The following is a 22,414-nucleotide window of genomic DNA, read 5'->3' as shown; positions in this document are numbered from 1 at the left end:
CCTGTCTACAACGATCTTGAAACATTGTATCAGCTATCACCTGGGTCGGCCCAAAACTCGAGATAGCGAGCTTGCAACATTGTATAACATATTCTGGGCTGTTAGTTTCCCGCGCCAGTGAGTTCGGGACAGACACAGCTGTTGGCTATTTGTGCAAAGGATAAGAAGTAATTGGGTATTTTATGACATTTTCACTGGATCAGAGCATTACATTTTTCCTTTTCATGCCGAGTGGTTATTGAAAGGGTGAGAGCTGGAAATATTTTTCAAATACTTTGAGGAACTATTGTCATTTGCAATTGATTTTGATTAGACTTTGTTTATTTTCTGTTTGAGGTGAATAAAACATTACTTTGAAAAGCTCCACAACTCCACATAACTGCACCACATATCACACTTTCACAAAATGCTTGAAGACATGGCTAAAGGTCAATCAGATTTGTGAACATGGTCCCTAGCTGTGTGTTGCCGCTTTCCATGTCTGTTGTCTGTAACTTGTGAGGTGTGGAAACACTTTGTTGCTTTTATGAATTTTGTCTTGCTGCTTTTTGTTCTATGTTGCTCTGTCTGTATGCTACGTCTTGTTCCATGCTGCTATTGTCTATATTGTAATTGTTTTTAATAACCTGCCCAGGGACTGCGGTTGAAAATTAGCCGGCTGGCTAAAACCGGCACTTTTACTGAAACGTTGATTAATGTGCACTGTCCCTGTAAAAATAAAATAAACTCAAACTCAAACTCAAACAACTCATTAGTGGTGGTGCGTTAAGACAATCAGAAATACCATCAGACATCCCCAAATGGGCACATTTATCAAATCAAATCAAATTTTATTTGTCACATACACATGGTTAGCAGATGTTAATGCGAGTGTAGGGAAATGCTTGTGCTTCTAGTTCCGACAATGCAGTAATAACCAACAAGTATTCTAACCTAACAATTCCACAACTACTACCTTATACATACAAGTGTAAAGGGATAAAGAATATGTACATAAAGATATATGAATGAGTGATGGTACAGAACGGCATAGGCAGGATGCAGTAGATGGTATAGAGTACAGTATATACATATGAGATGAGTAATGTAGGGTATGTAAACATAAAGTGGCATAGTTTAAAGTGGCTAGTGATACATGTATTACATAAAGATGGCAAGATGCAGTAGATGATATAGAGTACAGTATATACATATACATATGAGATGAGTAATGTAGGGTATGTAAACATTATAATTAAGTGGCATTGTTTAAAGTGGCTAGTGGTACATTTTTACATAATTCCATCAATTCCCATATTAAAGTGGCTGGAGTTGAGTCAGTATGTTGGCAGCGGCCGCTAAATGTTAGTGGTGGCTGTTTAACAGTCTGATGGCCTTGAGATAGAAGCTGTTTTTCAGTCTCTCGGTCCCTGCTTTGATGCACCTGTACTGACCTCGCCTTCTGGATGGTAGCGGGGTGAACAGGCAGTGGCTCGGGTGGTTGTTGTCCTTGATGATCTTTATGGCCTTCCTGTGACATCGGATGGTGTAGGTGTCCTGGAGGGCAGGTAGTTTGCCCCCGGTGATGCGTTGTGCAGACCGGACTACCCTCTGGAGAGCCTTACGGTTGTGGGCGGAGCAGTTGCCGTACCAGGCGGTGATACAGCCCGACAGGATGCTCTCGATTGTGCATCTGTAGAAGTTTGTGAGTGCTTTTGGTGACAAGCCGAATTTCTTCAGCCTCCTGAGGTTGAAGAGGCGCTGCTGCGCCTTCTTCACAACGCTGTCTGTGTGGGTGGACCAATTCAGTTTGTCCGTGATGTGTACACCGAGGAACTTAAAACTTTCCACCTTCTCCACTACTGTCCCGTCGATGTGGATAGGGGGGTGCTCCCTCTGCTGTTTCCTGAAGTCCACAATCATCTCCTTTGTTTTGTTGACGTTGAGTGTGAGGTTATTATCCTGACACCACACTCCGAGGGCCCTCACCTCCTCCCTGTAGGCCGTCTCGTCGTTGTTGGTAATCAAGCCTACCACTGTAGTGTCATCCGCAAACTTGATGATTGAGTTGGAGGCGTGCATGGCCACGCAGTCGTGGGTGAACAGGGAGTACAGGAGAGGGCTCAGAACGCACCCTTGTGGGGCCCCAGTGTTGAGGATCAGCGGGGTGGAGATGTTGTTACCTACCCTCACCACCTGGGGGCGGCCCGTCAGGAAGTCCAGGACCCAGTTGCACAGGGCGGGGTCGAGACCCAGGGTCTCGAGCTTGATGACGAGTTTGGAGGGTACTATGGTGTTAAATGCTGAGCTGTAGTCGATGAACAGCATTCTCACATAGGTATTCCTCTTATCCAGATGGGTTAGGGCAGTGTGCAGTGTGGTTGCGATTGCGTCGTCTGTGGACCTATTGGGTCGGTAAGCAAATTGGAGTGGGTCTAGGGTGTCCGGTAGGGTGGAGGTGATATGGTCCTTGACTAGTCTCTCAAAGCACTTCATGATGACGGAAGTGAGTGCTACGGGGCGGTAGTCGTTTAGCTCAGTTACCTTAGCTTTCTTGGGAACAGGAACAATGGTGGCCCTCTTGAAGCATGTGGGAACAGCAGACTGGGATAAGGATTGATTGAATATGTCCGTAAACACACCAGCCAGCTGGTCTGCGCATGCTCTGAGGACGCGGCTGGGAATGCCGTCTGGGCCTGCAGCCTTGCGAGGGTTAACACGGTTAAATGTTTTACTCACCTCGGCTGCAGTGAAGGAGAGCCCGCAGGTTTTGGTAGCGGGCCGTGTCAGTGGCACTGTATTGTCCTCAAAGCGAGCAAAAAACATATTTAGCCTGTCTGGGAGCAAGACATCCTGGTCCGCGACGGGGCTGGTTTTCTTTTTGTAATCCGTGATTGACTGTAGACCCTGCCACATACCTCTTGTGTCTGAGCTGTTGAATTGCGACTCTATTTTGTCTCTGTACTGGGACTTAGCTTGTTTGATTGCCTTGCGGAGAGAATAGCTACACTGTTTGTATTCGGTCATGTTTCCGGTCACCTTGCCCTGGTTAAAAGCAGTTGTTCGCGCTTTCAGTTTCACGCGAATGCTGCCGTCAATCCACGGTTTCTGGTTTGGGAATGTTTTAATCGTTGCTGTGGGTACGACATCGTCAATGCACTTTCTAATGAACTCGCTCACCGAATCAGCATATTCGTCAATGTTGTTGTTGGACGCAATGCGGAACATATTCCAATCCGCGTGATCGAAGCAGTCTTGAAGCGTGGAATCAGATTGGTCGGACCAGCGTTGAACAGACCTGAGCGCGGGAGCTTGTTGTTTTAGTTTCTGTTTGTAGGCTGGAAGCAACAAAATGGAGTCGTGGTCAGCTTTTCCGAAAGGAGGGCGGGGGAGGGCCTTATATGCGTCGCGGAAGTTAGTGTAACAATGATCCAGGGTTTTACCAGCCCTGGTAGCACAATCGATATGCTGATAGAATTTAGGGAGTTTTGTTTTCAGATTAGCCTTGTTAAAATCCCCAGCTACGATGAATGCAGCCTCAGGGTGTGTGGTTTCCAGTTTACAAAAAGATAAAGTTCGTTCAGGGCCATCGATGTGTCTGCTTGGGGGGGAATATATACGGCTGTGATTATAATCGAAGAGAATTCCCTTGGTAGATAATGCGGTCGACATTTGATTGTGAGGAATTCTAGATCCGGTGAACAGAATGACTTGAGTTCCTGTATGTTGTTATGATCACACCACGTCTCGTTGATCATAAGGCATACACCCCCGCCCCTCTTCTTACCAGAAAGATGTTTGTTTCTGTCGGCGCGATGCGTGAAGAAACCAGCTGGCTGCACCGACTCCGTTATCGTCTCTTGAGTTAGCCATGTTTCCGTGAAGCAGAGAACGTTACAATCCCTGATGTCTCTCTGGAATGTTACCCTTGCTCGGATTTCATCAACCTTATTGTCAAGAGACTGGACATTGGCGAGTAGTATGCTAGGGAGTGGAGCGCGATGTGCCCGTCTCCGAAGCCTGACCAGGAGACCGCTACGTTTGCCCCTTTTACGGCGTCGCATAGGGTCGCCGGCTGGGATCAGATCCATTGTATTGGGTGGAAGGCAAAACACTGGATCCGTTTCGGGAAAGTCATATTCCTGGTTGGAACGATGGTGAGTTGACGTTGCTCTTATATTCAGTAATTCCTCCCGACTGTATGTAATGAAACCTAAGATTACCTGGGGTACCAATGTAAGGAATAACACATAAAAAAACAAAATACTGCATATTTTCCAAGGAACGCGAAGCGAGGCGGCCATCTCTGCCGGCGCCGGAAGTTCTTCCGGCGCCTACATTTGCGCGCAGGACAGGTAGACTAGTCCTACTACTCTATGTGTAACCAGGTAGACTAGTCCTACTACTCTATGTGTAACTAGGTAGACTAGTCCTACTTCTATATGTGTAACCAGGTAGACTAGTCCTACTTCTATATGTGTAGTCAGGTAGACTAGTCCTACTTCTATATGTGTAACGTACTAGTCCTACTTCTATATGTGTAACCAGGTAGACTAGTCCTACTTCTATATGTTGTACCAGGTAGACTAGTCCTACTTCTATATGTGTAACCAGGTAGACTAGTCCTACTTCTATATGTGTAACCAGGTAGACTAGTCCTACTTCTATATGTGTAACTAGGTAGACTAGTCCTACTTCTATATGTGTAACCAGGTAGACTAGTCCTACTTCTCTATGTGTAACTAGGTAGACTAGTCCTACTTCTATATGTGTAACCAGGTAGACTAGTCCTACTTCTATATGTGTAACTAGGTAGACTAGTCCTACTTCTATATGTGTAACTAGGTAGACTAGTCCTACTTCTATATGTGTAACCAGGTAGACTAGTCCTACTTCTATATGTGTAACCAGGTAGACTAGTCCTACTTCTATATGTGTAACCAGGTAGACTAGGTCCTACTTCTATATTTGTAACTAGGTAGACTAGTCCTACTTCTATATGTGTAACCAGGTAGACTAGTCCTACTTCTATATGTGTAACCAGGTAGACTAGTCCTACTTCTATATGTGTAGCCAGGTAGACTAGTCCTACTTCTATATGTGTAACCAGGTAGACTAGTCCTACTACTATATGAGTAATCAGGTAGACTAGTCCTACTTCTATATGTGTAACCAGGTAGACTAGTTCTACTTCTATATGTGTAACCAGGTAGACTAGTCCTACTTCTATATGTGTAACCAGCTAGACTAGGTCTACTTCTATATGTGTAACCAGGTAGACTAGTCCTACTACTCTATGTGTAACCAGGTAGACTAGTCCTACTACTCTATGTGTAACTCGGTAGACTAGTCCTACTTCTATATGTGTAACCAGGTAGACTAGTCCTACTTCTATATGTGTAGTCAGGTAGACTAGTCCTACTTCTATATGTGTAACCAGGTAGACTAGTCCTACTTCTATATGTGTTGTCGGGTAGACTAGTCCTACTTCTATATGTGTAACCAGGTAGACTAGTCCTACTTCTATATGTGTAACCAGGTAGACTAGTCCTACTTCTATATGTGTTGTCAGGTAGACTAGTCCTACTTCTATATGTGTAACCAGGTAGACTAGTCCTACTTCTATATGTGTAACCAGGTAGACTAGTCCTACTTCTCTATGTGTAACTAGGTAGACTAGTCCTACTTCTATATGTGTAACCAGGTAGACTAGTCCTACTTCTCTATGTGTAACTAGGTAGACTAGTCCTACCTCTATATGTGTAACCAGGTAGACTAGTCCTACTTCTATATGTGTAACCAGGTAGACTAATCCTACTTCTATATGTGTAACCAGGTAGACTAGTCCTACTTCTATATGTGTAACCAGGTAGACTAGTCCTACTTCTCTATGTGTAACTAGGTAGACTAGTCCTACCTCTATATGTGTAACCAGGTAGACTAGTCCTACTTCTATATGTGTAACCAGGTAGACTAGTCCTACTTCTATATGTGTAACCAGGTAGACTGGTCCTACTTCTATATTTGTAACTAGGTAGACTAGTCCTACTTCTATATGTGTAACCAGGTAGACTAGTCCTACTTCTATATGTGTAACCAGGTAGACTAGTCCTACTTCTATATGTGTAGCCAGGTAGACTAGTCCTACTTCTATATGTGTAACCAGGTAGACTAGTCCTACTTCTATATGTGTAATCCAGGTAGACTAGTCCTACTTCTATATGTGTAACCAGGTAGACTAGTCCTACTTCTATATGTGTAACCAGGTAGACTAGTCCTACTTCTATATGTGTAACCAGGTAGACTAGTCTACTTCTATATGTGTAACCAGGTAGACTAGTCCTACTTCTATATGTGTAACCAGGTAGACTAGTCCTACTTCTATATGTGTAACCAGGTAGACTAGTCCTACTTCTCTATGTGTAACTAGGTAGACTAGTCCTACTTCTATATGTGTAACTAGGTAGACTAGTCCTACTTCTATATGTGTAACTAGGTAGACTAGTCCTACTTCTATATGTGTAACCAGGTAGACTAGTCCTACTTCTATATGTGTAACCAGGTAGACTAGTCCTACTTCTATATGTGTAACCAGGTAGACTAGTCCTACTTCTATATGTGTAACCAGGTAGACTAGTCCTACTTCTCTATGTGTAACTAGGTAGACTAGTCCTACCTCTATATGTGTAACTAGGTAGACTAGTCCTACTTCTATATGTGTAACTAGGTAGACTAGTCCTACTTCTATATGTGTAACTAGGTAGACTAGTCCTACTTCTATATGTGTAACCAGGTAGACTAGTCCTACTTCTATATGTGTAACCAGGTAGACTAGTCCTACTTCTATATGTGTACCAGGTAGACTAGTCCTACTTCTATATGTGTAACCAGGTAGACTAGTCCTACCTCTATATGTAGTAATCCAGGTAGACTAGTCCTACTTCTATATGTGTAACCAGGTAGACTAGTCCTACTTCTATATGTGTAACCAGGTAGACTAGTCCTACTTCTATATGTGTAACCAGGTAGACTAGTTCTACTTCTATATGTGTAACCAGGTAGACTAGTCCTACTTCTATATGTGTAACCAGGTAGACTAGTCCTACTTCTATATGTGTAACCAGGTAGACTAGTCCTACTTCTCTATGTGTAACTAGGTAGACTAGTCCTACTCTATATGTGTAACCTAGGTAGACTAGTCCTACTTCTATATGTGTAACCAGGTAGACTAATCCTACTTCTATATGTGTAACCAGGTAGACTAGTCCTACTTCTATATGTGTAACCAGGTAGACTAGTCCTACTTCTCTATGTGTAACTAGGTAGACTAGTCCTACCTCTATATGTGTAACCAGGTAGACTAGTCCTACTTCTATATGTGTAACCAGGTAGACTAGTCCTACTTCTATATGTGTAACCAGGTAGACTGGTCCTACTTCTATATTTGTAACTAGGTAGACTAGTCCTACTTCTATATGTGTAACCAGGTAGACTAGTCCTACTTCTATATGTGTAACCAGGTAGACTAGTCCTACTTCTATATGTGTAGCCAGGTAGACTAGTCCTACTTCTATATGTGTAACCAGGTAGACTAGTCCTACTACTATATGAGTAATCAGGTAGACTAGTCCTACTTCTATATGTGTAACCAGGTAGACTAGTTCTACTTCTATATGTGTAACCAGGTAGACTAGTCCTACTTCTATATGTGTAACCAGGTAGACTAGTCCTACCTCTATATGTGTAACCAGGTAGACTAGTCCTACTTCTATATGTGTAACCAGGTAGACTAGTCCTACCTCTATATGTGTAACCAGGTAGACTAGTCCTACTACTATATGTGTTGTCGGGTAGACTAGTCCTACTTCTATATGTGTAACCAGGTAGACTAGTCCTACTTCTATATGTGTAGCCAGGTAGACTAGTCCTACTTCTATATGTGTAACCAGGTAGACTAGTCCTACTTCTATATGTGTAACCAGGTAGACTATTCCTACTTCTATATGTGTAACCAGGTAGACTAGTCCTACTTCTATATGTGTAACCAGGTAGACTAGTCCTACTTCTATATGTGTAACCAGGTAGACTAGTCCTACTACTATATGGGTAATCAGGTGTGCATCCTTACTCAACATTGACAGGAGTGTTTCAAACAAAAGACAATGAATACATTTACAAAACTGACGCATCTTGCGGGGTCAGGTCTGGGTGGTCTGCCAGGGGCCGTTTCATTTAGTATCCGTTTTGGTCGGCATGGGGAATGATTGGATTTCCCCATAGTATGTTGTACCGAAATCGACTGAAAGGGAGTGTACCTTTATGACTATAATTACTGTTCCCCGAAGGAGGGAAACGAGGTACAACACCTGTTTGTCCCCGCCCCTTCCTGGGTCGGTGAAGAGCGGTATTAAATTGAATATGACCTAAGGCTCGTATTTCTGTGTTTATTATAATTAAGTCTATGATTTGATATTTGATAGAGCAGTCTGACTGAGCGGTGGTAGGCAGCAGCAGGCTCGTAAGCATTCATTCAAACAGCACTTTCCTGCGTTTGCCAGCAGCTCTTCGCAATTCTTGAAGCACAGTTCTGTTCATGACTTCAAGCCTATCAACTCCCAAGATTAGGCTGGCAATACTATAGTGCCTATGAGAACATTCGGGGTGGCAGGGTAGCCTAGTGGTTAGAGCGTTGGACGAGTAACCGAAAGGTTGCAAGTTCAAATCCCCAAGCTGACAAGGTACAAATCTGTCGTTCTACCCCTAAACAGGCAGTTAACCCACTGTTCCTAGGCTGTCATTGAAAATACGAATTTGTTCTTAACTGACTTGCCTAGTAAAATAAAGGTACAAAAATATATTAAATAAAAATGTTAATTAAATACAAATGGTATTGAGAGAAATAGTTATATGTTAAAAGCTTTTTTTTACGTAAGTGTTTTTTTAAAGTGTTGTTGTTAGGTGAAGTTATAGGTCCTACAGTAGGTCTATGTTGTTGTTATGGGTCCTACAGTAGGTCTATGTTGTTGTTATGGGTCCTACAGTAGGTCTATGTTGTTGTTATGGGTCCTACAGTAGGTCTATGTTGTTGTTATGGGTCCTACAGTAGGTCTATGTTGTTGTTATGGGTCCTACAGTAGGTCTATGTTGTTGTTATGGGTCCTACAGTAGGTCTATTTTGTTGTTATGGGTCCTACAGTAGGTCTATGTTGTTGTTATGGGTCCTACAGTAGGTCTATGTTGTTGTTATGGGTCCTACAGTAGGTCTATGTTGTTGTTATGGGTCCTACAGTAGGTCTATCTTGTTGTTAGGTGAAGTTATGGGTCCTACAGTAGGTCTATCTTGTTGTTAGGTGAAGTTATGGGTCCTACAGTAGGTCTATGTTGTTGTTAGGTGAAATGATGGGTCCTACAGTAGGTCTATGTTGTTGTTAGGTGAAGTTATGTGTCCTACAGTAGGTCTATGTTGTTGTTAGGTGAAGTTATGGGTCCTACAGTAGGTCTATGTTGTTATCAGGTGAAGTTATGTTTCCTACAGTAGGTCTATGTTGTTGTTAGGTGAAGTTATGGGTCCTACAGTAGGTCTATGTTGTTGTTATGGGTCCTACGGTAGGTCTATCTTGTTGTTAGGTGAAGTTATGGGTCCTACAGTAGGTCTATCTTGTTGTTAGGTGAAGTTATGGGTCCTACAGTAGGTCTATGTTGTTGTTAGGTGAAGTTATGGTCCTACAGTAGGTCTATGTTGTTGTTAGGTGAAGTTATGGTCCTACAGTAGGTCTATGTTGTTGTTAGGTGAAATTATGGGTCCTACAGTAGGTCTATGTTGTTGTTAGGTGAAGTTATGGTCCTACAGTAGGTCTATGTTGTTGTTAGGTGAAGTTATGGTCCTACAGTAGGTCTATGTTGTTGTTAGGTGAAATTATGGGTCCTACAGTAGGTCTATCTTGTTTTTAGGTGAAGTTATGGTCCTACAGTAGGTCTATGTTGTTGTTAGGTGAAGTTATGGTCCTACAGTAGGTCTATGTTGTTGTTAGGTGAAGTTATGGGTCCTACAGTAGGTCTATGTTGTTGTTAGGTGAAGTTATGGGTTCTACAGTAGGTCTATGTTATTGTTAGGTGAAGTTGTGGGCCAATTTGTTAAACACTTAATGTACAAACCCTCAGTTTCACGCTGATGGCAAAGCTAGCTAAAGAGCATTTTACTGGTTGAAGTGTTTTATAAGTATAAAGCAGTTGATTTGCGACAATAACACAAACATATTAAGCAGGAGATTCAAACGAGCGTAACAGTTGTAATCCAATAGTAATGTGAAATGCACTCATAAACAACCTGGAAATGGAGGCTATTGTTGCTGTCAGCCTATGAGAACTCCCCTGAGTTTTCCCACACGGTGGTGAATTAGTGAATAGACACAGAGCTTAATGTGAGTTTCCTTGAGTAGCACTCCTGATCTTGCGCTGTAATATTCAGAATACATTGTGGAAAACTAAAATCTTTGTTCACCATTTTTGTTCCAGACAGATATACTACATCCATAACTAGTGGTTTCCTCATTACCAGATATACTACATCCATAACTAGTGGTTTCCTCATTACCAGATATACTACATCCATAACTAGTGGTTTCCTCATTACCAGATATACTACATCCATAACTAGTGGTTTCCTCATTAGGTTTGACTGTCTTAAGACAATTGTAAAGTAATTTAACAGACCTCTGGGCATCACCTTTTACCTCAAATAAACAGTGGATTTCTACTGTTGTGGGCCTTTAACCGTCTGACTTTGTTGTTCACACAGGAGAGATACGGGACTATCGTGGATCATCTGGGGAGCCTCAACAACAACATGATGCTGAAGAGGCAGAGAAGAGTCTCTCCACATCAGAACACCTCAAGAAACACCAGTGGAGACCCACAGGGAAGAAATCTCACCGCTGCTCTGACTGTGGGAAGAGATTCACCTCATCAGGCATTAAAATTCATCAGAGAATCCACACAGGAGAGAAATCTTTTAGCTGTGGTCAATGTGGAAAGAGTTTTTCAACATCTGGCTCTCTGACTCTGCACCAGAGAACACACACAGGAGAGAAACCTTATAGCTGTGGTCAATGTGGGAAGAGTTTTGGTCAATCTTGCCATCTGGTATCACACCAGAGAACACACACAGGAGAGAAATCTTATAGTTGTGGTCAATGTGGAAAGAGTTTTTCAACATCTGGCTCTCTGACTCTGCACCAGAGAACACACACAGGAGAGAAACCTTATAGCTGTGGTCAATGTGGGAAGAGTTTTGGTCAATCTTGCCATCTGGTATCACACCAGAGAACACACACAGGAGAGAAACCTTATAGCTGTGATCAATGTGGGAAGAGTTTTACTAGATCTGGCCATCTGACTGTACACCAGAGAATACACACAGGAGAGAAACCTTACAGCTGTGATCAATGTGGGAAGAGTTTTGCTGCATCTATAACTCTGACTCAACACCAGAGAACACACACAGGAGAGAAACCATATAGCTGTGATCAATGTGCGAAGAGTTTTATTCAATCTGGACATCTGACAGTGCACCAGAGAATACACACAGGAGAGAAACCTTACAGCTGTGATCAATGTGGGAAGAGTTTTGCTGCATCTATAACTCTGACTCGACACCAGAGAACACACACAGGAGAGAAATCTTATAGCTGTGGTCAATGTGGGAAGAGTTTTTCTTCTTCTAGCTGTCTAACTATACACCATAGAACACACACAGGAGAGAAACCTTATAGCTGTGATCAATGTGGGAAGAGTTTTAGGCAATCTGGAGATCTGACAGTGCACCAGAGAACACACACAGGAGAGAAACCGTTTAGCTGTGATCAATGTGGGAAGAGTTTTGTTCGATCTGGCCATCTGACAGTACACCAGAGAACACACACAGGAGAGAAACGTCTTAGCTGTGACCAGAGATAATCTGATAAAAGATCTCTGATCAAATATCAGAACATTTATATATGAAGGAGTTGTTTCATGATATCAATGAATTAATGTCACAATGTAGAATGTTTTAACATTGTAGTAGGAGTATTTTAATGTCTCAATGTAGAATGTTTTAATATATAGTATATTAATATACTCTGCAGTAATTCAGTCAGAATGTCACAAAGTAGAACCCTAAACGTTTGCCCCCTTATCAATTGGTTTCAACATGATATGGATATTAGGCTCATTGGGGGAAATCCAGGCTCTGAATTGAAAGAGTACTATTTATGTGATTTAACACAAAGTGACTAACAAAAAAAGAGTTGTCCTCTAACCAGTGATGTACACATTATTCCCAGAATCAACTGATTTCAACATAATATCGATGAGTTATGACAAATAAGTGTTGTGTTCCTTTGTTTAGCGACCCCTAAATTTAAATGCATCACTCCAATATGTAGCTGACTGTCTTCTGCAGGTTGTCCTCTAACCAGTGAGCTAAAAGATATCTCCCATTTCCATGTGTTTTTTAGTTGTTAGTTTCAACAGCACATACAACCTGATTTCCCCCCTAATCGATATCAGTGATTTATTGCTACTTGTCAAAACAACAGTGTTTCTGGTGCTTGTGCAGTTTATAAGGAGCTTGTTTTAAAAAATACAATTATTGTGGCAGATGTTTGTGTATATACCACATGTTAGGTTTTCAATTTATCCCAAACTGTTTCTGCATATTGGTTATTGATTTGGACACGTTAAAACTGTGTTTTGACATTGAGGCTATCCCACCTAGCAAAATGTCATTGAAAAGTCGTTGAAAATAAGACTATGCAATCAAATATTTCATAAGTATATATTTTTTATTATACCATGCCTTACCATTAAGTTAATTATTGACAATACATATTAACAAAGGGGTGTCCATTTGGTTTTGATCATTCATGTTTACAATTCATGTAACTTTTAGTAATCATAATTATTTATGCAATCAACTGACAATTTTCGGGTATAATTATATTGACATTGTTGCCCTTCTTTTAGAATATCAGGGTTCATTCTCAGATGTGCCAACCCAAATGTACTAGAGCATGACATTGGGGACTGGGCCCCGATCCAACAACATGCCTATCGAGTGAACTCTGAAAAGAGAGAGAAGCTCCGCAGTGATTTGGAAAGTTACTATGGTTATTGCAGGAGTTTCCTCTTGAAATCAGACATGTCCGTGTTAAGGACAACTTGGTTGCTGATTGTTTCAAGGGTGGGCAGTCATAGTTTTGCGTTTAGCCAGTGCGTTGTCATGGATCACAATTTATTTAGACTGCACGGTTTTCCGTATTGGAGATGAGTTTTGTTTGGGCTCGTTCCAAGGGGACGAGAGTTCTAGAAGCTAGTGAGTTTTAGGAAGACGAGAGTTCTAGAAGCTATTGAGTTTTAGGATTCTATAGAATGAAAAAGGAGAAAAAAATAATACGATTGTATATTATTATTTAGAAATACGTGTTTTTTCTTGTTTTTAATTGTTGACAGCCAGTAGACACTATGTTTATATTGGTGAAGGTGAAGCATTGTAGGTGATTATAATGTGAAATGGAAGTTGTTTTCTGTTGGTGGTGAGCAAACGTGTCCAACAAAAATTATAGGATTTATTTGTTGTCTTAAGGGGAAAGGTGTTCCAGGCTTTCGTTTTTCCATTTATGTTTTGAGGTTGGACTTTAGCACGTATAGCTCGTTAGCACGTATAGCTCGTTAGCACGTATAGCTCGTTAGCACGTATCAAAAGAACACCAGTTCTTTTGTTTGCCTCTTCTTGGGCAGATTTAGTGGGTCTCATGGTGGGTGACTTTTATGTCCCAGTTGTTGTTACTAGTCAAATTTCAGTGGACACAGAGCAAAACTGCAACATTATGTTATAATACTTTTATTGCATCAAATTGTTGTTTTATGCAACAGAATAGAGGGTTCTTAGAACTATTGTGTCTGTGTGTTCTACTGAAGATGGGCCTCTGGGAGAAAACACTGACAGGAGATTTACAATGTCTTTTGGGTGATTAAACCTAAAGAGACCGCATTCCAGAGCATGAGTTAATGTTTCTGTTCTATATGGTACCAGGGAGAGATGACCCCAGGGCCAGACCCTGGTCTCTACACAAAGAGTACTGTTTTTACAGCAGATACTGTCTGCTGAGAATTATAAGTATCTTTCATACAAATCTTAACCTTGTGACCCGTTCTATACATCTGTTGTTGGTCATGTAGGTTGAAAGGGGTGTATCTTGGCTGTAAAAGACCTTTGTACTTCTGTCTTGTGGCTCTCAACAAATCATCTGGGGGTGATTTGTCGACCAGCCATCATTATCGTAGAGCACTCAATTGATTCACTTCATATGTGTACGTTGTATTGACCTGCTCCCTTATTATTAAGTGAATAAAGATTTAGTTTTCGAATATCTCTGACTTGTGTGATAAGTTTGTCTCCTCATTTGATATTAAAGAAATTAACCACATTTGGCGATGGGGGTGTGAGTCTTCACTTGGTGACCGCTCCTGACGACCTGGGTAAATCGTGCACGAGCGATCCCTCAAACTTGGGATCTCAGAGACCACACTTTGGGAACGGAGCAGAGTGGACACCACATCTCGAAAGTAGTTTTTTTTTAATTAAGAGGAAACTCGCAAAGTGGAGTTAAGCCTCGTAGGCTCTGAGTGTGTATTCCTGTGTGGAGGTGTAAACAGGGCCCAGTCAGGAGGCTCTGAGTGTGTATTCCTGTGTGGAGGTGTAAACAGGGCCCAGTCAGGAGGCTCTGAGTGTGTATTCCTGTGTGGAGGTGTAAACAGGGCCCAGTCAGGAGGCTCCGAGTGTGTATTCCTGTGTGGAGGTGTAAACAGGGCCCAGTCAGGAGGCTCTGAGTGTGTATTCCTGTGTGGAGGTGTAAACAGGACCCAGACAGGAGGCTCTGAGTGTGTATTCCAGTGTGAGGGGGGCACCTTGGAGGTGTAAACAGGGCCCAGTCAGGAGGCTCTGAGTGTGTATTCCTGTGTGAGGGGGGCACCTTGGAGGTGTAAACAGGACCCAGTCAGGAGGCTCTGAGTGTGTATTCCTGTGTGAGGATGGCACCTTGGAGGTGTAAACAGGGCCCAGTCAGGAGGCTCTGAGTGTGTATTCCTGTATTTTCCCAGTATGAGAGGAGTTGCTAGATTGATTGAATAAACCTTTTTCCATAAAGTTAGAGTGAACCAAGGTGGCTGACTAGCTGTTGATGTTGAAGAAGCGTCCCGTCCACTAGATTATACGTCACAGTGGCAGAATCACCTGAAAGACGCACATCGCCATCTGCTGACTGGAGTTGGTATCGCAGTTGAGAAAATACTTACAGACAAAAAGCGACGACTCCCTTTAAAAACGGGCTATGTGGCATCAGAAACATTTATTATAGTGTAAAAATGTACTACAAAGTGTAGCTAAATAGAATAACTTTGGTCATACCCACTCAGCACCTGACGTCCAAGGACGTCGAATTATGGGCCATATCAGGTCTGTCTGTTGTGGCTGCTATTTCGCCCCAAAATAGTCATCCCAAATGGGGCTGTGTATAACTATGTAAATGTCTCTCGGACAAGGTGACTTTCATCAATATACACTCTAAAAATGTAAGGTTCCTGTAGTATCCTTTAGGGGTTCTTCAAATTGAAATTGTGGGGGAACCCCTAAAAGTTATTTGAAGAACCCCTTATCATGGTTCCTCTAAGAACCTTTTGGGGTTCATTTTTTAACTCCCTGTCCACCCTCCCTCCATTATAAAAACATATTTTAATAACAATATTAACTTAAATAATTATTTAATTATTTGGTGGCACCACAAATGTGAATTAATATTAACAAAACACATTACAAAATTGCAACATTTCTGCAGACATGTCAGACCATAATAAATAATACATTTACTTTGTATAGTGCTTTTCATGACATTTAAAATATATAAAATAATGATGTACAATAAAAACAACATACATTAAAAATGAACCATAGGTAAACTAACAATATTGTAGACTTGATGCTAAATACAGATTTTTCAGCTTTAGTGTGTATATCGTATCCACTTAGTTATGTTAGGAAGTTTGCCATCTTTATGACCGGCCCTGGTAACTTCACCCCAACTTCTCTTCTCCCCAGAACACAGTAACTTAACAACATAAGTGTTTTTCTGACATTTTTGGGAAATTTAAGGGAAAATAAAAAAATACAGCCCTAGCAGAGCCCCAAGTCCCATGGGGACGTCCTCGAGGGCGTGGATGTTCTCCCCATCAAAGGCCAGCGGGATTTCACTCTCATGGTGAAATGGATTTCCACCGATGTGCAGTAAAGGAGTGAAGAGCGGTGAAATCTGTGTCAACAAAAGAACAAAGAACATAAATGTTCAGCTGTAGTTTTATATCAGCATGCACACCTATGTTAATGAAGAAACAGATTATTTGTGCAAAGGCATACCTTGTCACGGACATAAAGGCCACTCGGGTCCTCATTGAATGGGTAGGGCAAGAGCAGAATCGCTGCTGTGGTCTCCAGTCCTAGTAAAGTAAAGCAATTATCTTACTTCACTTGATCATTTTATTACAAAATACATTAGAGAAAGGGAAGGAATAAGAGCAAATCCCTCTTCTGTATTGTCCTTCAGGGACTCTCTACCTCTGATAGTCCTTGAATTATCTTTTTGTCTATATCCATTCCATGGACTTGATTCATTTCTGAGAAGATCTGAAAAGATCATTTGCACACATTTGTATGCTAATAGATGTCAGTTTGTATTGACTGCTATGTAGGTTAAATGTACACTTCAAATGCAGCTGTCCTACAACAGATCTGTACCTTCTTCTTGATCCCAATTGCATTGTGTCCATGTTCTGTCCTATAAGAATTTCAAAGGAAGAGAAAATGTGTCAAAGAATAGTCTTACAAGCATTAAAACATATATATATATATTAAATAAATATTGAAAGATAAATGGCATCGACATACAATGTAATGCAAAATAGAAGAACATATTGGAGAAAGCACTAGCCAATACAGTACTGCCATACAGTAACAGTACTGCCATACAGGCCTAATATCACATTTCAAGATATCTTTGTACACAAATTGTTCAATATTTTATCAGGCTGACTTGAAAGACTATACGCTACATTTTGCTGCGTGGCAATACTGTGTTTGGATTCTGAAGGGCATTTATACAAAAGAGGTAGTCTAGACACTGTATTAATACCATTATGCATTTGAATCCCATCTACAGCTACCATCTAAGCTATTAATTTCCCTCCACAAGGGGGCGGACATGTAACGTTTCCAAAATGGGATAGTATTGTCCATGTAACGTTTCCAAAATGGGATAGTATTGTCCATGTAACGTTTCCAAAATGGGATAGTATTGTACATGTAACGTTTCCAAAATGGGATAGTATTGTCCATGTAACGTTTCCAAAATGGGATAGTATGGTCCATGTAACGTTTCCAAAATGGGATAGTATTGTACATGTAACGTTTCCAAAATGGGATAGTATTGTACATGTAACGTTTCCAAAATGGGATAGTATTGTCCATGTAACGTTTCCAAAATGGGATAGTATTGTACATGTAACGTTTCCAAAATGGGATAGTATTGTACATGTAACGTTTCCAAAATGGGATAGTATTGACCATGTAACGTCTCCTAAATGGGATAGTATTGTCCATGTAACGTTTCCTAAATGGGATAGTATTGTCCATGTAACGTTTCCAAAATGGGATAGTATTGACCATGTAACGTTTCCAAAATGGGATAGTATTGTCCATGTAACGTTATGCCCCCTTGTGAGTTAATAGTATTGCATGCTGTAGCAGGCTATATAAAGAGGAAGACCTCCATTGACGATTCAGTTCGTTGTAACATCTCGTCTGGACAGGTCACCGTCCTTAGTTAGTTAGTTAGTTAGTTAGTTAACGTTAGCTAGTTCAGTATCACAAAAGTGAGAACTGCTCTAGATTGGAAACTTACGTTAATGAGTGTAAAGCCATGTTGGCTTTATGGAAACGATATACAATATATGGGAAAGAATATAGTTGAGGGAAATAATCCAAACCTAGTTGTGCCTAGTTAGGACATAACGTTAGCTAGCTAGATAACGGTACTGTACTGTAGCTCATACAACGCCGACGGTCAAACCTGGTTTTCTAATATTTACCTTAATTAACTATAGTAACGTTATGGAAGCTATTCACAGAAAACCATTAATTGTCTTCGTTATCCATTATTAGTATGTTTTAAATTACTATATAAACATTTTCGAGACATATTCAGAGCCAAACATCAACCCAGCCTTAACCTTTTTAACTGTTGTCGCATCCAAACTTGTCACCATCGTTTTCAGTTGTAATTGCGAAGTTCCCGGAAGAAGTCCGGCAACAACGGAGGTTCCTCGATGAACCCACCTTCTAACAAGTTCTTTGAAGAACCTTTTGGGGCTGTTTTTCATTGACCAAGAACCCTACGGTTCTTAGGGGATCTGAGAACAACTCCAGTTGAACCCTTCATTTTTAGAGTTGTAGTCGGCTCAATTTACTCTCAGATTCAAAACATGATGATTAGCATCAACGATCAAGTCAGCTGCTGCTGCTCCAATACAGTATGAGGTGAGACGGTGAACTGATGTTGAACCGGGCAGTCAGCTGCTGCTGCTCCAATACAGTATGAGGTGAGACGGTGAACTGACGTTGAACCGGGCAGTCAGCTGCTGCTGCTCCAATACAGTATGAGGTGAGACGGTGAACTGACGTTGAACTGGGCAATCAGTCATTCATTCTGTAATGTGGAGGCTATTTACAGGGGGTACCGGTACAGAGTCAATGTGGAGACTATATACAGGGGGTACCGGTACAGAGTCAATGTGGAGACTATATACAGGGGGTACCGGTACAGAGTCGATGTGGAGACTATATACAGGGGGTACCGGTACAGAGTCGATGTGGAGACTATATACAGGGGGTACCGGTACAGAGTCAATGTGGAGACTATATACAGGGGGTACCGGTACAGAGTCAATGTGGAGGCTATATACAGGGGGTACCGGTGCAGAGTCAATGTGGAGACTATATACAGGGGGTACCGGTACAGAGTCAGTGTGGAGACTATATACAGGGGGTACCGGTGCAGAGTCAATGTGGAGACTATGTACAGGGGGTACCGGTACAGAGTCAATGTGGAGACTATATACAGGGGGTACCAGTACAGAGTCAATGTGGAGACTATATACAGGGGGTACCGGTGCAGAGTCAATGTGGAGACTATGTACAGGGGGTACCAGTACAGAGTCAATGTGGAGACTATATACAGGGGGTACCGGTGCAGAGTCAATGTGGAGACTATGTACAGGGGGTACCAGTACAGAGTCAATGTGGAGACTATATACAGGGGGTACCGGTACAGAGTCAATGTGCGGGGGTGTAACAGTATTACTTTAAGTCCATCCCCTCGCCCCGACCCGGGCGCGAACCAGGGACCCTCTGCACACATCAACAACAGTCACCCACGAAGCATCGTTACCCATCGCTCCACAAAAGCCACGGCCCTTGCAGAGCAAGGGGAACCACTACTTCAAGTCTCAGAGCAAGTGACGTCACCGACTGAAACGCTGCACCACCGCTACCTAGCTAGCCATTTCACATCGGTTACAGGGGCACCGGTTAGTCGAGGTAATTGAGGTAATATGTACATGTAGGTAGAGTTATTAAAGTGACTATGCATAGATGATAACAGAGAGTGGAGGGGGGGGGCTTCCTCTGACACCGCCTGGCATAGAGGTCTTGGATGGCAGGAAGCTTGGCCCAAGTGATGTACTGGGCTGTTCGCACTACCCTCTGTAGTTCCTTGTGGTCGGAGGCAGAGCAGTTGCCATACCAGGCAGGGATGCAACCAGTCAGGATGCTCTCGATGGTGCAGCTGTAGAACCTTTTAAGGATCTGAGGACCCATGCTAAATCTTTTCAGTCTCCTGAGGGGGAATAGGTTTTGTCGTGCCGTCTTCACGATTGTCTTGGTGTGTTTGGACCGTGATAGTTTGTTAGTGATGTGGACACCAAGGAACTTGAAGCTCTCAACCTGCTCCACTACAGCCCTGTCAATAAGAATGGGGGCGTGCTCGGTCTTCTTTTCCTGTAGTCCACAATCATCTCCTTTGTCTTGATCACGTTGAGGGAGAGGTTGTTGTCCTGGCACCACACGGCCAGGTCTCTGACCTCCTCCATATAGGCTGTCTCGTAGTTGTTGGTGATCAGGCCTACCACTGTTGTGGCATTGGCAAACTTAATGATGGTGTTGGAGTCATGCCTGGCCGTGCAGTCATGGGTGAACAGGGAGTACAGGAGGGGGCTGAGCACGCACCCCTGAGGGGCCCCTGTGTTGAGGATCAGCGTGGCGGATGTGTTGTTACCTACCCTTAAAAATCATGAGCTGGCACACACCCAGAAAAATAGTTTGTGTGGAGGTGCTGACTAACGGCGAATAAACTATAAACTATCAAAATAAATAAAGTTGCACACTCCACGTATAAACTCCCAGCAATTTAATGGGTTTTTACCAACGTTTCGGCATCACTGTGCCTTCCTCAGGGTGATGTCATGAATACTTGAACCAGGTTATGTAGATAAACAGTGCAATTAGTGTAACCAATGACAATAGTGAGGGGTGTGTCATAATGATTAAGTTAATGAAAATTAATTAGTGAAACTGTTAAAAAAGAGTATATGGCATATTAAATATATTATTCTATTGTTATCATATAGAAACATCATGGAATATTGTACATCATATTAAATATATTACTCTATTGTTATCATATAGAAACATCATGGAATATTGTACATCATATTAAATATATTATTCTATTGTTATCATATAGAAACATCATGGAATATTGTACATCATATTAAATATATTACTCATGAAACATCATGGAACATTGTACATCATATTAAATATATTACTCTATTGTTATCATATAGAAACATCATGGAATATTGTACATCATATTAAATATATTACTCTGTTGTTATCATATAGAAACATCATGGAATATTGTATATCATATTAGTATCAACATACATTATTGTTTCATTCAATTTCACATAATAAGGATATTTCATATTTTCAAGTTCAGAAGTCAGAACCCATCACCTGCTATGTAAAAGAGACAGAAGAATGCACAATGGTCAATGCTATCTGGGATCCTTGGGACATCTCTACCTTAATCCCTAACCTTAACCATTTTAAAAGTCAACTTCAACGGGCTAGGGACGTCCCAAGGATGAGTTCTGCTTTTCTGATGTATCAAATAGTTATGTCATGCAATAAAATGCAAATTAATTACTTAAAAATCATACAATGTAATTTTATGGATTTTTGTTTTAGAGTCCGTCTCTCACAGTTGAAGTGTACCTATGATAAAAAATTACAGACCTCTACATGCTTTGTAAGTAGGAAAACCTGCAAAATCAGCAGTGTTTCAAATACTTGTTCTCCCCACTGTACATGATCTAAGTGATAGTTGGTATTCAGCAGTCATAAAGCCTTATTTACTTTAATGAACTACTAAAATAGTGATTTTGTCAGACAGCATAGACCGCAGCTCTACACTTTATTGACTGACTGATCCATTCATCCTTCCATCCCTCCTCAGCCTTCCTCTCCTCTGAAGACCCAGTGAGGGTGGAGCTCAGTCAGAGAGCTGTTGAGGGACTGGTTAGGAAGAACACTTCTACAGCCAGAGAGGTGAGAGGTCACACGTGGTTTAGATGGCAAATATTTATGTCCCCTTAGTGGTTCATCACATCAGCAAAAGGGAATATGTTCTATCATCTATGTTTATTTACATTAGTGCAAATTGTCCGCTGATATTGGTGTAATTTCTCACCCCTTTTGGCTGTATGAAAGTTAATTTCCCCTCAGACACACATTTGTTCTTTGATATTATGAAGGTAAATTGTGTCAAATGTACTTTTCCACACTCATTCACCCCATCTCTTTATATTGAGTATTTATATTCAGTCTGACTGCGTCCAGACTGTCAAAGGCCCATCCTGGTAGATCTGAACCTAATGCAGCTTGGAGTGAGCAGATGACAGAAGTCACATTTAGGTGCCAGGTGTAACTGAGGCCATATATGCTCCATATCCATTACTTTGAGTGTTTTATATAATATGACTAAATGTGTTTCTTTCTGTGTTGCAGGGGCAGTCAAGAAATGGAACGGCAAGGCCACAGAACATGACATAAGCAGAGCTGTGGGTGGTGTTTACCACTCCACCAGCAGAGCTGTGGGAGACCACCTCAAGCCCCTGGTAGAGCCGGGGGTGGTGTTTACCACTCCACCAGCAGAGCTGTGGGAGACCACCTCAAGCCCCTGGTAGAGCCGGGGGTGGTGTTTACCACTCCACCAGCAGAGCTGTG

The sequence above is a fragment of the Salvelinus namaycush genome, unplaced genomic scaffold, assembly GCF_016432855.1.
Source record: "Salvelinus namaycush isolate Seneca unplaced genomic scaffold, SaNama_1.0 Scaffold2, whole genome shotgun sequence".
NCBI classification, from domain to species: domain Eukaryota; kingdom Metazoa; phylum Chordata; class Actinopteri; order Salmoniformes; family Salmonidae; genus Salvelinus; species Salvelinus namaycush.
Note: the sequence above shows the minus strand (reverse complement) of the source record.